This window comes from Lynx rufus, unplaced genomic scaffold (genome assembly GCF_022079265.1).
Source record: "Lynx rufus isolate CCGP_SWC_20201006 ecotype Redwood Valley unplaced genomic scaffold, mLynRuf1.p SCAF_10, whole genome shotgun sequence".
In the NCBI taxonomy this organism is placed as follows: domain Eukaryota; kingdom Metazoa; phylum Chordata; class Mammalia; order Carnivora; family Felidae; genus Lynx; species Lynx rufus.
Genome location: NW_025814824.1, coordinates 50,486,558 through 50,500,953, shown reverse-complemented (window position 1 = coordinate 50,500,953; position 14,396 = coordinate 50,486,558). Strand labels below are relative to the sequence as shown.

The window sequence follows — 14,396 nt, the reverse complement described above, 5'->3', positions numbered from 1 at the left end:
AGATAGTTTTAACATTTTAAAAGTATATCGCCATAGTGCCTTCCAGAAGGATTGTGACAGTGTACATTCCTATGTGGTGTCTCAGAGTTCCCTTCCCACAAACCTTGACCAAAAATGGGTATTAAATATTTTTTAAAACCTTGTCAATCTGGGTGAAATTTTATTTCCTTGTTTTGTAGGACATTTCCTACGAATGTAGGACATTTTATAGGACATTTGTTACTAATCAAGCTAAACATTCTGGTGTTCCATTCTCTTCTTTTTTCATTATTTTTTTTAATGCTTATTTTTGAGAAAGAGACAGCATGAGCGGGGGAGGGGCAGAGAGAGAGGGAGACACAGAATCTGAAGCAGGCTCCAGGCTCTGAGCTGTCAGTGCAGAGCAGGATGCAGGGCTCAAACTTAAGAACTGTGAGATCATGACCTGAGCCAAAGTCAGACACTTAACTGACTGAGCCACCCAGGCACGCCTTCATTCTCTTATTGTAATGAATGTTGCTGTAGAGAAGTCTGATGCTAGCCTGCTCTTTCTCCCTTTATGAGTCACCGGATACTTAAGCCTGGTTACCTAAAGAATTCTTTCCTTAACTTCAAATTCTAGTCACTTTGGTCAGATATGTCTTGTTAGCAGTTTGATTAACACTTTTACCTTCATACAAAGTGAAGTGTCATTTTCATATGAGAATTAATGTCTCTCAGTTCACAAAAGTTTTACTAAAGTAAATGCTTCAAAGGTTCAGTTTTATCTCTGCATATTTCTGGGGATACTCCACTTATGTGTGTGTTGAATCACATGGGGTATTACAAATGTAGTCCATTCCACAAGCCTTTGTGCAAAAAGCGATAGTGAAATGATCAGTCTTTTTAAAACTTCTTAAAATCATTCTTCCGTTTTGTGTTGATGCTGTATAGGTTCCAACCAGTAAAGACATCCTTAGCCCATTCAGGGAACCAATGGCACCACTGATGAGTCGCCCTGGCATCCTTCGTGCCCAGCAACAGGCAGCACAGATCACGGCTGACATAAAGAGTGGGCAGGCTTTTGTTGCTGCCACTTCAGAACAAAAGAAAACTACATTTGCATGTCCAGTCTCTCAGACCCAAAGGAGAGTCTCAGGAGGTATGAGAAAATCACTTAGTCAAGAAATGGGATTTTACCTTATTTTAAAAAGCATTTCCTATGAAATCCATATATTACCAATTATAGCTGAGTCATTCACGTGGAACTTTATGTGAAAAATATGATTAGCATGATATTTATATAATGTATGCTGTTTGTCCCTAAATGCTAAGCTATAGATGGTAATACCTTATAAGCATTTCTACATAAAGTGAATTGCTTTATAAATTATCTAAATTTGTCCTTATAGATGATACTGGGGTTAGCTATTGGGAATTTTTTGTGTTTACATTTTGTTTCAAGAAAAAAAATAGAGTCTGTAAAGGAAGTATTATGAAACCTTGAATTGATAATTAAACTCTAATCATCTGAGGCTAATGTCATTAACTCTTACCTTTTTTTTTTCTGTCTTTTTCTTTTTTTTTTTTTTTTTTTGTCATTGAAACATCTCAGAAAATTCACTTACATCAACCAAGCTTCATCAGGATGTATTTCTATCAAGGGAAAAGCCAAATGCAAAACCAAGCAGATCACACATTCCTGTGAAAAGTGTTGCTGCTTTTCCTGTAAAGGTATTATAAACTAGGTCTGAAGGCCAGAATTTTAGTGCTAATAATCAACTTACCTGTCTACATATAGAGGTCCTGGGAGATTGAATATATATATAATTATATTTTATATAAAAATATTTTTATATAAAAATATATTTTATATTAACAAAATATATATATATATTTTTTTCCTGGAGATCCCTCCTTCAGATACATGGCAGACACCAGAGAGAAATTTCAGCTTTTTCTAGTTACTGTCAGATAGTTATTGTCATTTTATGATGGGATTTATGTCTGTGTGTCCATATTGAACTATGTTGTTTATCCTGTTCCTGGAAATATTAGGCATATTTTAGACGTAAAACTTCAGTGGCTCTGATTGACTCCTCAACTTTTTTTCAAAGGAAAGTTTCACGTTGGAATATACCTTTCAAGAGACATCCAGTGAGGGGTGTATATGTGTGTGTATGTGAAAGAGAGAGAGAGAGAGGCAGGTGGACCTTTCATAAATTATGCCATCAGTGATGGCAGTCCCTCCTTAGTAATTTTTCTCCTATTTGTGGCAATTACTTTTTTTTTCTGTTTACTAAGTATTCTTCAGCAGAAAACTACCTGTCACTTTTAAGGATTTCTTCCTCCTAAAACATCTTTGTGCTTCAAGGGAACAACTACAGGAAAGTGTAACTTTTTTTTACCCCCCTCCCCCAAAAGTGAGACAGATTCACTGATTGTACAGTTCTCAAAGTATCAATAAGTTCTTCTAAAGGAATGCTAACATTATTTATAGCTGGGATATTACTGACAATATTGAGTATGTATAAATCTTTGATAACTTTTATTTAATCTGAGCATTTTTCTTTGTGAAATGGTAACTGACGTTGGGACATAAATTCTTCTTAAGAATGGTACGTGACAAACTTTCCTATTTGCTGAGAAGAGCACACCAGAGCTCTAAGATTCTGGCTGTGGAGAGTAGAGAGATGATTTGAGTAATCGGGTCAGCTAGAATGGGATACTCACAGGTAGCTTCACTGATTCCGCATCCTCATGGCTCCCTTTTGTGAGTGTAGGTAACATTATGCCTTATATTTATTCTATTTTTTAAATGTTTCTTTTTGAGAGAGAGAGAGAGCACATGTGTGCAAGCAGGAGAGGGACAGAGAGTGAGGGAGTGAGAGAATCCCAAGCAGGCTCCTCACTGTGCAGATCCCGATGCAGGACTTGATCTCAGGAACCATGAGACTGAGTCACCCAGGCGCCTTCCCATTTACTTTATTTTTAATGAATTTATAACTTTAAATTAGTTTTGAATTTAATTGATAGAGAACTTAACTGAGATAGTTGTACTTGTTTCCTACACATAGTAGGAATTTTAAACAGAAAAATGTGTTTTTCTTTTCGCTAATCAACAACTCTTTTTAACAAGATGCCGAAATACAAAGTGGCTCATCGGAAGCGGGCTTTAGTCACATCAGAATCCTCTGTCAAAGTCCCTGAGGAAGTAAGACAACGCTATGTCAACCTCTTCGTTGAGAAGTATTTGACAGTTTATAAAACAGAGGATGAGGCTGTTAACAAGGTCAGTATATCTGAAGACACACACTTCAAAAGTATTATATTGGAAAAAAAAAAAAAACCTCAAGAAACAACTTTATTCTTTTTCTCTTCCCCTTTTTTGAAACCAGGCTGTGGGACTGGTTCCTAGAGGATCTTTTTGCTATCCTTAAGTTGTAAAGAGTACCCTGGTTACTCTAGTGACAAAAACTGTCTTAGTCCTATAATTGTCTTTTTTTTTTTAATTTTAATTTTTTATTTTTGGGGGGAGGGCTCAAGTGAGTGAGGGGCAGAAAGACAGAAAGAGAGAGAATCCCACAAGGGGCAGAGAGAGAGGGTGAGAGAGAGAAGCAGGGTTCCCCTGAAGTGGACCTTGAACTCATGAATCCTGAGATCCTGACCTGAGCCTAAGTTGGTGCTTAACCGACTGAGCCACTCAGGCGCCCACTTGTCAAGGCCAATAGTATATTAATCTGAGCAGTGTCTTCCCTCCTTTATATGAAGCATATACTGTCAAGTGAGCCATAGTCCCCACTACTCCCTATTACATACCACTATTTATGCTCATTTATGGGCCAGATCTGGTCTCTTGGAGGCACTTGTCTTTGCAAATCTACTCAAAGCCTTTTTTTTCCAAAATGAAACCTTACAAATCAGGAGCAATAACCATAGCTCCTGTCCCCATGCATATCTTCAAAAGCCTTTGTGGACTCTGGGAGTAATAAGGAGTCAGGGAACTATGGCTCATACACACAATAAGTGCAATCTAAAGGGGAAAAACACTACTCAGCTCCATCTGATAATTGCAGTTTGGCAATTCAAGGTCAATATTTACAGATTTCTAGTCCTCGAAGACTTTTTATGTTAAAGTATTTTAATATTTTAAATATTAAAATTTTTAATATTTTAAATACTGTTAGACAAACACACATCTGAACACTAGATTTGGGCTTGGTTGAGGCTAATTCCCACTTCTCTGGGAGGTTATGAAAAGGACCATGAGTGAAAGCAACGAGAGGCAAATCTTACCCAATTGTGAGGAAGATCTTTATAACTGACACCTCTGCCCATAAAATTGCTGTTTCTTAGAGAGTAGTGAACTGCCAGTTGCTAGAAACATTGGGGATATAAGTGAGTTGTCATCATAACAGATTCTTGTATTAAGAGCGAAGAAGGACTCAGAAGATTCTCTTTATTAACAGTTTCATTGAGATATACTTCACATACCCTATTAATTCACCCATTTTATGTGTACACTGGAGTGACTTTGAGTATATATACTCAAATCAACCACTTGTGCAATCACTACAATTAATCTTAACACAATTCTATCACCCCAAAGAGATCATCTGTTACCGTTCATCTGTCACTCCCCTAGCCCTCCATATCTCTCCTAGCCTTGGGCAGCCACTCACTTACCTTCTCTGTAATTTGCTCTTCTGGACATTTCTAGAATGAGGACTCTGATAATAAGGGATTTTGTTGTGACCCACTTAATGTTTTCACTTAGAATACTGTTTTCAAGGGTCATCCATACTGTAGTATGCATCATTACTGAATTTCCTCTTGCCAAATAAGACTGGTTTATGGATATACACATCTGTTCATCAGTTGATGGACATTTGGGCTATTTCCATTTATTGGTTATTAATGAACATTTGTACATAAATGGACATTGTAAGATTTTGTGTCAACAGATGATGATGTTTCTCTTGAGCATATAATTGGGTTGAATGACAATTCTATATTTAACTTTTTGAGGAAATACCAAACCGTTTTCCAGAGTAGCTACACTGTTGTATATGCCCATCAGTGATGTGAACAGTTCTAGTCTCTTCACATCCATGCTAGTGCTTGTTACCTATATTTTGTGGAGCCAACTTATTGGGCATGAAATGGTATCTAATTGTGACTTTGATTTCCCTAATGCCTAATGATGTTGAACATATTTTTCTGTGCTTTTTGGCCATTTGTATGTCTTCTTGGATATGTCTGTACACACATGTTCAGTTCCTTTGCATATATTTTTAGTTGTCTTTTTATCAAGTTTTGAGAGTTCTATATATATTTTGGATACAAGTGTCTTAGTAGATACAGTATTTACAAATATTTTTTCTTTGAGTTGTATTCTTACTGTCTTGACTGGATCATTTGCATTACAAAAAGTTCTTCATTTTGATATATTCCAATTCATCTGTTTTTCTTTGTCATGTGTGATTTTGGTATCCTATCTAAGAAACAAAGAACACAAAGATTTATTACTACTTTATTTTTTCTCAGAATTTTACAGTTTTAGTTACTACATTTAGCATAGGATTCACTTTTTTAAATGACTTTTACATAAGGTATGAGGCAGGGAGTCCAAACATTCATTTGAATGTGGATATCCAATTGTCACAGCACCATTTGTTGAAAAGATTATTTTTTCACCATTTAATTGTCTTGTCACCTTTGTCAAAAATCAGTTGATCATAAATACTAGATGTAAATGAACATAAATTCTGGACTCATTTTATTACATTGATCTCTATTTCTATCCTATACCAGTATTACACAATCTTAATTACTATTGCTTTGTAGTAAGTATTGAAGTTGGAAACGTGACTCCTCCATATTTGTTAAATTTTTTAAACTGTTTTGGGTCCCTGGAATTTCCATATAACATTTAGGTTCAGCTTGTATTTCCTACAGAAATACTGGATTATAATTTTGATAGCAGTTGCTTTGAATCTCTAGATCAATTTGTGGAGGATTGTCATTTAACAATATTAAGTCTTGTGAACCATGAACATGGAATGTCTTATGGGTTTTTTTTATCTTTTAATTCCTTTCAACAGTGTTTTGTAATTTTCAGAGTATAAGTCTTTAACTTTTTTGTTAAATTTATTCCTAGATACTGTATTAACACTATTATAAATGGAATTATTTTTGTAATTTTATTTTCATATTGTTCATACCCAGTGTACAAAAATACAATTAATACTTTTTATCTTGTGTCTTGAACCCTTATATGCCTATTAATTTTTTAAGTTTATTTATTTGAGACAGAGAGAGAGAAAGAGAGCATGCACAAGTGGGAAAGGGACAGAGTGGGGGGGAGAGAGAGAGAGAGAGAGAGAGAGAGAGAGAGAGCGAGCGCATCCCAAACAGGCTACACACAGCGCAGAGCCCAATGAGGGGCTTGAACTCAAAAACCTTGATCATGACTTGAGCCAAAGTCAAAAGCCAGACACTTAACTGACTGAGCCACCCAGGCACGCCCCTATTTATTAACTCTAATAGTTTTCAGTGAATTCCTTGGGATTTTCTTCAAAGAAGATGATACCAACTGCAGATAGACACAGTCTTACTCTTTCCTTTCCAATCTGTATATATTTTATTTCATTTTCTTGCTTGATTTCTGTAGCATAAATTTCCAGTAGAATATTGCGTGGAGGTGGTAAGAGGGGGCATTCTTGTCTTGTTCCTTTCCCTAAGAGGAAAGCTTTCAGTCTTTCTCCGTTAAGTACAGTGGTTACTGTAGGTGGTTTTTTAGTTGTTTTTTTTACATGTCCTTTATCAAGTTGAGGAAGTTCCCTTCTATTCCTAGTTTAAGTGTCTTATCATCTTGACTTTATTAATAAATAAAATTTTTTTATTAATTTTTTTTATTAATCTTAAACTCATGCATTTCTTGGATAAACACCCTTGGTCACGGTGTATAGTCTTTTTATGTTGCTGGACTCAGTATGCTAGAATTTTTGTGTCAATGTTAATTAGGTCTACAGACACGAGTCTGTATTTTTTTTTTAAATACTACTTTTCTCAGCATGAAGCCCAACATGGGGCTCCATCCCACAACCCTGGGATTATGACCTGAGCTGAAACCAAGACTTGGATACTCAAGCAACTGAGCCACCTGGGTACCCCATTACTGTTATATTTATTGTGATAAAATATGCATGACATAAAATTTCTCATTTTAACCATTTTGGGTGCACAATTCAGTGTTACTAAGTACCTTCACAATGTTGTTTAACCATCACTACTATCCATTTCCAGAGCTTTTTCTTCATCCCAAATAGAAACTCTGTACCTATTAAGGTAACGAATAACTTTTCATTCTTCTCTCCCCGCCTCAGCCCCAGGTAACCTCTATTTTAATTTCTATCTCTGTGAATTTGCTTACTACAGGTACCTCATCTAAGTTGAGTCATGCAATATTTGTCCTTTTGTTTCTGGCTTCATTGACTTAGTGTAATGTTTCCATAGTTCATTCATGTTGTAGCACATATCAGAATTTCATTCTTTTTGGCAGCTGAATAATACTTTATTACTTGTGGTACCACATTTTCTTTATTCTAGTGATGGACATTGTAGCTTTCTCTGCTTGTAGTAACTTATTTTTTTGGAGTCTCAGGGTTATATTGACCTAATAGAATGAGATGTAAAATGTTCCCTTTTTTAATTTTTGGAAGATCTTATGAATGGTTACTATTCCTTTTTTTTTTTTTTAATCTTGTTTAAATGTTTAGGGGAATTCATCAATGAGGTCTGGGTTTGTGGATATTTTTTTAATTACCAATTCATCTCATAGGTCTACTCTTGAGTCAATTTCATGAGGTTTTATCTTTCTAAAATTTCACATGTCATCTAAATTTTATAATACATTGGTATATATTTGTTCATAGTATTTCTTTATCATTCTTTTTATTTCTGTGAATTGTGTGGTGATGCCTTCTCTTCCATTACTGATTTTAGTAATTCGAGTCTTATTTCTTTTTTCTTAGCCTAGCCAAAGTTTTGTCAATGTTGTTGACCTTTTCAAAGAACCAACTTTTGCTTTTTTAGTTATCTCTATTTTAGAAAATTCTTCATTTCATTTATTTCTACTCATTATCATTTCTTTCCTGCTTTCTTTGGGTTTGGTTTACTAGTAAAATTACAGTTTCTTAAGATGGAAGGCAAAGTTTTTAATTTCCATTTTATTTTTAGGTTAGCCATTTACAATAGGAATTATTCTCTACTCAAAAGGTTTGGTATGTTGTGTTTCCATTTAAATGCATCTCAGTTTTTAAATCTCGTTTGTGATTTCTTCTTTGCCCCACTGTGTAATTTCCACACATTTGTGAATTTCCCAAATTTCCTGTTGTTGACTTATAATCTAATACCATTGTGATCAGAGAACATACTTTCTGTGATTTAAATCCTTTTAAATTTATTGAGCATTATTTTATGGCCTAACACATGATCTGTTCTGGAAAATGTTCTGTATCTGCTTGAGAGGCATTATATATTCTGCTATTGTTGCACAGAGTGTTCTATAGATGTCTTCTAGGTATAGTTGATTCATAGTGTTGTTGGAATATTTTATTTTCTTCACCATTTGACTTGTTTCCATTATTGAAGTAGGGTACAGAGGTCTCCATTCTTTTTTTTTTTTATTTTGACACTGGCTGAAAGAGAACTTTTTATTACTTTATGTACAGAAAATTCAGCATCCATTTAGCCCAGCTGGGTGGCCATTTCTTTAACCTTTGCCTTTTCCAACTTGGCAATGCAAGCCAGACTTTGGACCCAGGACATTGCCTCCCCAGTGGGGTGGATTTCATCATATCTGTCTTTTCAATTGGTCCTGATGGCTTCCACCTGCTTAGCCAGACCTCCTTTGTCTTCTGACTTAACCTGTGTGAAGGTGACAGTGGTACAAGTCTTCCTGTGAACCAGACAACCCAGCCTGGCCTTCCCCTTGATAATGCACTAGGGAACCCCCATCTTAGGACACATGTCAGGCAGGAAGACAACCAGCTCAATGGGGTCCACATCATGTGCAATCACTACCAGCTGAGCCTTCTTTGTCTCCACTAAGGTGGTAACAGTATTAACCCCAGCTCACAGGATGGGCAGCCTCTTAGTGGGGACATCCCCTTTGCCAGCAGCTTTCTTCTCAGCCTGGGCCAACAATCTCTGCTTCTTCTCTTGCTTTATCTCTAGTCTGTATTTGTGGGCCAGTTTAAGCAGTTGAGTAGCTGTTTGGTGGTCCAAGCCCTGGGTGAACTGGCTAATCACAGGTGGCACTTTTAAACGTTCATAGAGAATAACCCTTTGCTGCTGCAGCTAGATGTAGCAAGGCCATTTGACAAAGTGGGTGAGTCCCTTTTAGGCTGAATGTCCCATCTGATGCCAAAATTCTTGGGCCTTTTATCAAATGGGATTGACTAAATTCTTGGCCTCCTGCGTCTTCACAACAGCAGGCACCAGGCCACCTTCCTCTCCTTGACATTCCTTCCTTTCAGCATCTTGGATGGTTGGAGAAGAGAGAAACTTTAGGTATCCATTCTTAATGTTGAATTGTTATTTGTCACTTGAGTTCTGTCAGCTGCTGCTTTCTGTATTTTGCTGCTCTGTTATTAAATGCATATTTGTTAATAATTGTTAGGTCTCCCTGATGGATTGGCTCTTATCATTATGTCTTTGTCTCTAGTAACAACTTTTGTTTTAAAAATCTACTTTGTCTGATACTAGCATAGCCACTTCACATATATTTTACTATTTACAAAGTACATCTTTTTTTCTCCTTTACTTTCAACCTGTTTGGTCTTTGACTCTAAAGTGTCTATCTAGAGGTGCCTGGCTGGCTCAGTTGGTAGAGCATGCAACTCTTGATCTTGGGGTTGTAAGTTTGAGCCCCGTGTGGGGTGCAGATATTACTTAAAGATCTAAAGTGTCTACCTTGTATACAGTGTAGAGTTACATATTTTTCATGATTCTTCCAGTCTCTTCCCTCAGTTGGAGTATTTAATCAATTAACATTTAGTAAGTACTGACCAATAAGAGGATTTACATCATGTGTTTTGCTATTTGTTTTCTATATGTCTTGTGTCTTTTTATTTTCTCTATAATTAGTGCTTTCTTTTGTGTTATATAGATATTTTCTAGTGTATCATTTAAATGCCCATGTCATTTCTTTGGCTATATTTTTTTGGTTACTGTCTTACTTTTTGCCTTTAGGATTACACTTACCATTTTAATTTAAAACAATCTAATTCAGATTAAAACTGCCTTCATTTTAATAGCCTATAAAAATTTTGTTCCAGTATATGTTTCCTACCCCCTTCTTTATACCATTATTATTACATGGATTATAACATTATATAAGCCTATCAACACCATTTTGTAATTACTGCTCTATGCCATTGTTAAAACAGGAGAAAATGATTACATACGAACACATATATTCTTTGATATTTTCCTATAAAGTTATATTTACCAATATTAATTCTCATGTGAATTCAAATAACCATCTAGTGTATCTGTTGTGGACCCCCTAGAGTACTGATAAAAATTTTTACACTTTTCAGCTCCAGAATTCCTAAAAACTTTTTATTTTTAAAATTGCTTTTTATTCATGTTGTCCATGTGGTAAGACCCCATTTTCTTTGCTTCTTTAAACATAGTTTCTTTCATTTTTAAAACATATTTACAAAGTCTTTGTACTTAAAGTCCAAAATGTGGACTTTCTCAGGGACATTTTCTCTTGGCTGGTTTTTATTCTGTATGAGGTACACTTTTTTGTTTCTTTACATAACTCATAATTTTTTTGTTACAAACTGTATGATTAAATAATAACTGTTTTCAGGTACATTTTTGTTTTGTTGCTAGGTTTTGGTTTGTCTTGTTGCTACTTACTTGTTTAGTGACTTTACTGAACTAATTTTGTAGATTCTGTATTCCTTTCAATGTACGGCCACTAAGTTCTCCAGTAGCATTTTTAAGTTCTTGCCTTTAATTTTTATTTTAAGGCCTCCTTCAAAAGGATCACCCTCTGTCAGCATAATCCACTTGTTCGCCAATGACTGGTTAGAAAATTTCCTTAAATGCCTTGTCTGTATGTCTTCCTCCCTTTGCCAGGGGGAATCTATGTGAGAAGAAGTGCCTTAAAACTTAGGTTGACAGCCAGACTTAGCTTTTACGTCCTTGTTCCAGGGCTTCAAGAACAGCCAGTAGTGAGTGAGTAGGGTCTTATCTTTTCCCAGGTCTTTCCCGGGCCACCTTTTAAGCTCCAGGAATATGTCAGGACCTTTCAAAGTTTTTTGTGGTCACCTAGGTCTCCAAAATGTTTTTTAGATTCCTGGCCAGGTTTGGGGTGGCTTAGTTGAGCTTCCGACTTCAGCTCAGGTCATGATCTCACAGTTGGTAAGTTCGAGCCCCACATTGCAGGCTCTGTGCTGACAGTTCAGAGCCTGGAGCCTGCTTTGGATTCTGGGTCTCCCCGTCTCTCTGCCCTTCCCCTGCTCTCTCTCTCTCTCTCTCTCTCTGTCAAAAAAATAAACATTAAAAACATTAAAAAATTAAAATTCCTGGCCAGGTTCCTGTTTGCCCAACAAGAAATCATAACCTTAGGTGGCTGTCATCTTGCCACCCAGTTGCTATTGTTTTAGTAGCACCCAGGCAATAGGGTCCCCCCGCCCCCACCATGAGCTGAGTTCTGACTCAAATACCCACAACACCTTGAGAATAGATTTTCCAGGGAGCTGCTTATTCAGACAAAATATTGTCTGTGTTCTGGGGATGATGTTTTTAGTGTAGCTGTAAAAGAAGTCCATCCTCTCAGTTGGCTACCAGGCTGCCAACTTTTTATCACTATGGCATTAAGCTGGCAGGTGGGAAGTGGGTAATGGGAAAACCCTCAAGCTAAAATGGTATAGACTCCATTGTCCTACCGAGGTTCAGTAGTTTCTCTTAAGTAATTCTCAGTTTGTTCTGTGGCTTTGGTTAATTTTCAGAGTTTTGAAATGGTTACTTTAGTTGTTTTGCCAGTATTTTAATTATTTTTATGGGAAGGTGAGTTCATGAACGTTCTTGTTCAGCCATTCTGGAAGTCTGTCTCCTCCAGGATTCTATACTGGTTGAAGAATAATGGCAATGCAAAGACAGACAAAAAAGCAACCTGTTACAGAGGCATGTTATCCTTTATTATTTCAATTTGCTTTTCTTCTCTCCTCTCCCCAACCCCCCATGGCTTTCTCTCTGTGAAGTTTAGTGTAGTGAGAAGAATCTTGGCTTTGACGTTTGGTCACTCCTGGATTCATTTACTAGCTCTGCAACAGTAAGATATCTACTTTTTCTTGAGCCTCATACAAGTTAGTCATGATGGCACCCATTCTTACTGATTCACAATGAAGACTGAGAAAACATTTAATGACTATTCTACCAAACCTGCACATACTAGGTGCCCAATAAAGCATTAATAAAATGTTATCGTTATATTACCCTTACTGGTTTCTGTCATTTTTTTATCCATTTGTTTTCTTTTACTGACCTTTAGGATTTTCATGAATCCTAGCATAAAAATAGTGATTACTGGGGCACCTGGGTGTCTCACTCTTGATTTCAGCTCGGGTCATGACCTCACAGTTCATGAGATTGAGACCTGCATCAGACTCTGCGCTGGCCATGGAGCCTGCTTGGGATTCTCTCTCTCCTCTCTGTCCTCTTTATCCTCTCTCTCCCCCCTTGAACCTTTGTTCCTCAAATGAGAATAATAATAAGCACCTTTGATACATTAGAGGCTTGCTTTGAGAATCAAATGAATATGCGCTGTAGGCTTTTTGTACTCTACACTGTGGTTTTAGTTTGTGAAGAGAAGTATCTAGTTCCTCGATTTGATTCATGGGGTAATTTTTTTTCTTTCCTCTCAAAAGCCATAAACAGAAAAATGTAAAATAAGTTGCTTTTTATTTGTGCCATTTTCCCCCATCCCTTGAGTTATATTTTGCCATATTTATTCCATTATATTGTAAACATTTATTATCCATCATCTTGAGATTTAATATCTTTTATTATTCACTTCATGGTCTAGGCTAAAATAGAAGAAAAGGCCATTTATGAACGCTGTGGCAGTAGAAATATGTATGTGAACATAGCGATAAATACTCTTAAGAAACTGAGAGATCAAGGTAATTTCTTTATAATTAATCAAGTGATAAGATAAAAACTTGTGATCAACACCTGACATTAAACATGTTTTTTTTCATTAGCAGGGTCGTTTTTAGGTATTCAATGAAACATAGTTTAAAAATATTCTCTTGAGTAGAACATGCAAGTGGGATTTTTGGTTGAAAATAACAAATTAGATTTGAAATTAGACATATGAATATAACTCCTTGAGAGCAGTTATCATGGAGATAATTAAATTTGGTTTCTAGTTATAAAAGTAACTCATTCCATGTGAAATAGTATTTCTCAGCTCTTTTTTTTTCATTACTGCCCCCCTAAGATCTTTTTTAGACATTGTTTTTTCTACCACCCCACCCCCAACCTCCAGTAGTATTAAGTACTTAAGGAATAATATTTTGTTGGGTAAGGCTGAGTTTTGGAAAGCCACATACCATTGTAATATCTATGATTTTTTTTTCTTTATTCCTCAAGAGCCAGTTTTGTTTGCTTGGGGGTAATCCTACCCCCAATTTTGTTTCCTTGGGGGTATTCGAGAATATATAGCATGGATTCAAATAATACAGAAAAACATTAAAAAAAACAAAACAGCCAAAGACAACTTTATTCCAAATTTTTGATATAGACCCTTCCATAATGACTACAGAAATATATGTAATTTTAATAATTGAGATGAATTCAGTCATTTGATGTATGCTCTAACTTTTTTCACTGAATAAAGTATCCTAGAAATCTTTGATCAGTTGATCTAGAATGTGTGTTAACATCCAGATCTGTATCGTACATTTTAATGACTACATGATACTCTGTTGTACAGACCTGTAGTACTGATACTCCATTGTGTAGAGTGTAGAATACAGAAGAAACACACGCACTGAGTGTCTAAGTGGCTTACATGTTTTTTCTACCTTACGTTCTGTGATTAATGGAGTGTGAACTCAAACATTTCCTCATACTAGAGCCTATGTATCCTTAACATAAATCCCTGTGCACAGAGTAGCTAGCAGAAAAGGTCTGCATGTTTAAAATGGGTAAATATTTGCTAACTGCCTCCAGAAAACATTTGCTGTTTACATTCCCCACTAATAGGGTAGGAGTATAAGCTTTTTCCTCACACCTTGGAAAAGTTCCTCATTTATCCCGTTCTGGAGTGTGAAAGTATAGACCAGAAATGAAATTATTTTAGCTTTTTATTATTATTATAAGGTTGAAGATCTTCCTTTTATCTATCTCAA

At 36.0% G+C, this 14,396-nt stretch overlaps 1 pseudogene; it reads right to left on the bottom strand.

The window, feature by feature from the left end:
• Nucleotides 1-8,709: 8,709 nt before the first annotated feature.
• Nucleotides 8,710-14,000, bottom strand: LOC124524306 (60S ribosomal protein L7a-like; annotated as a pseudogene).
• Between the last annotated feature and the right edge of the window lie 396 nt (nt 14,001-14,396).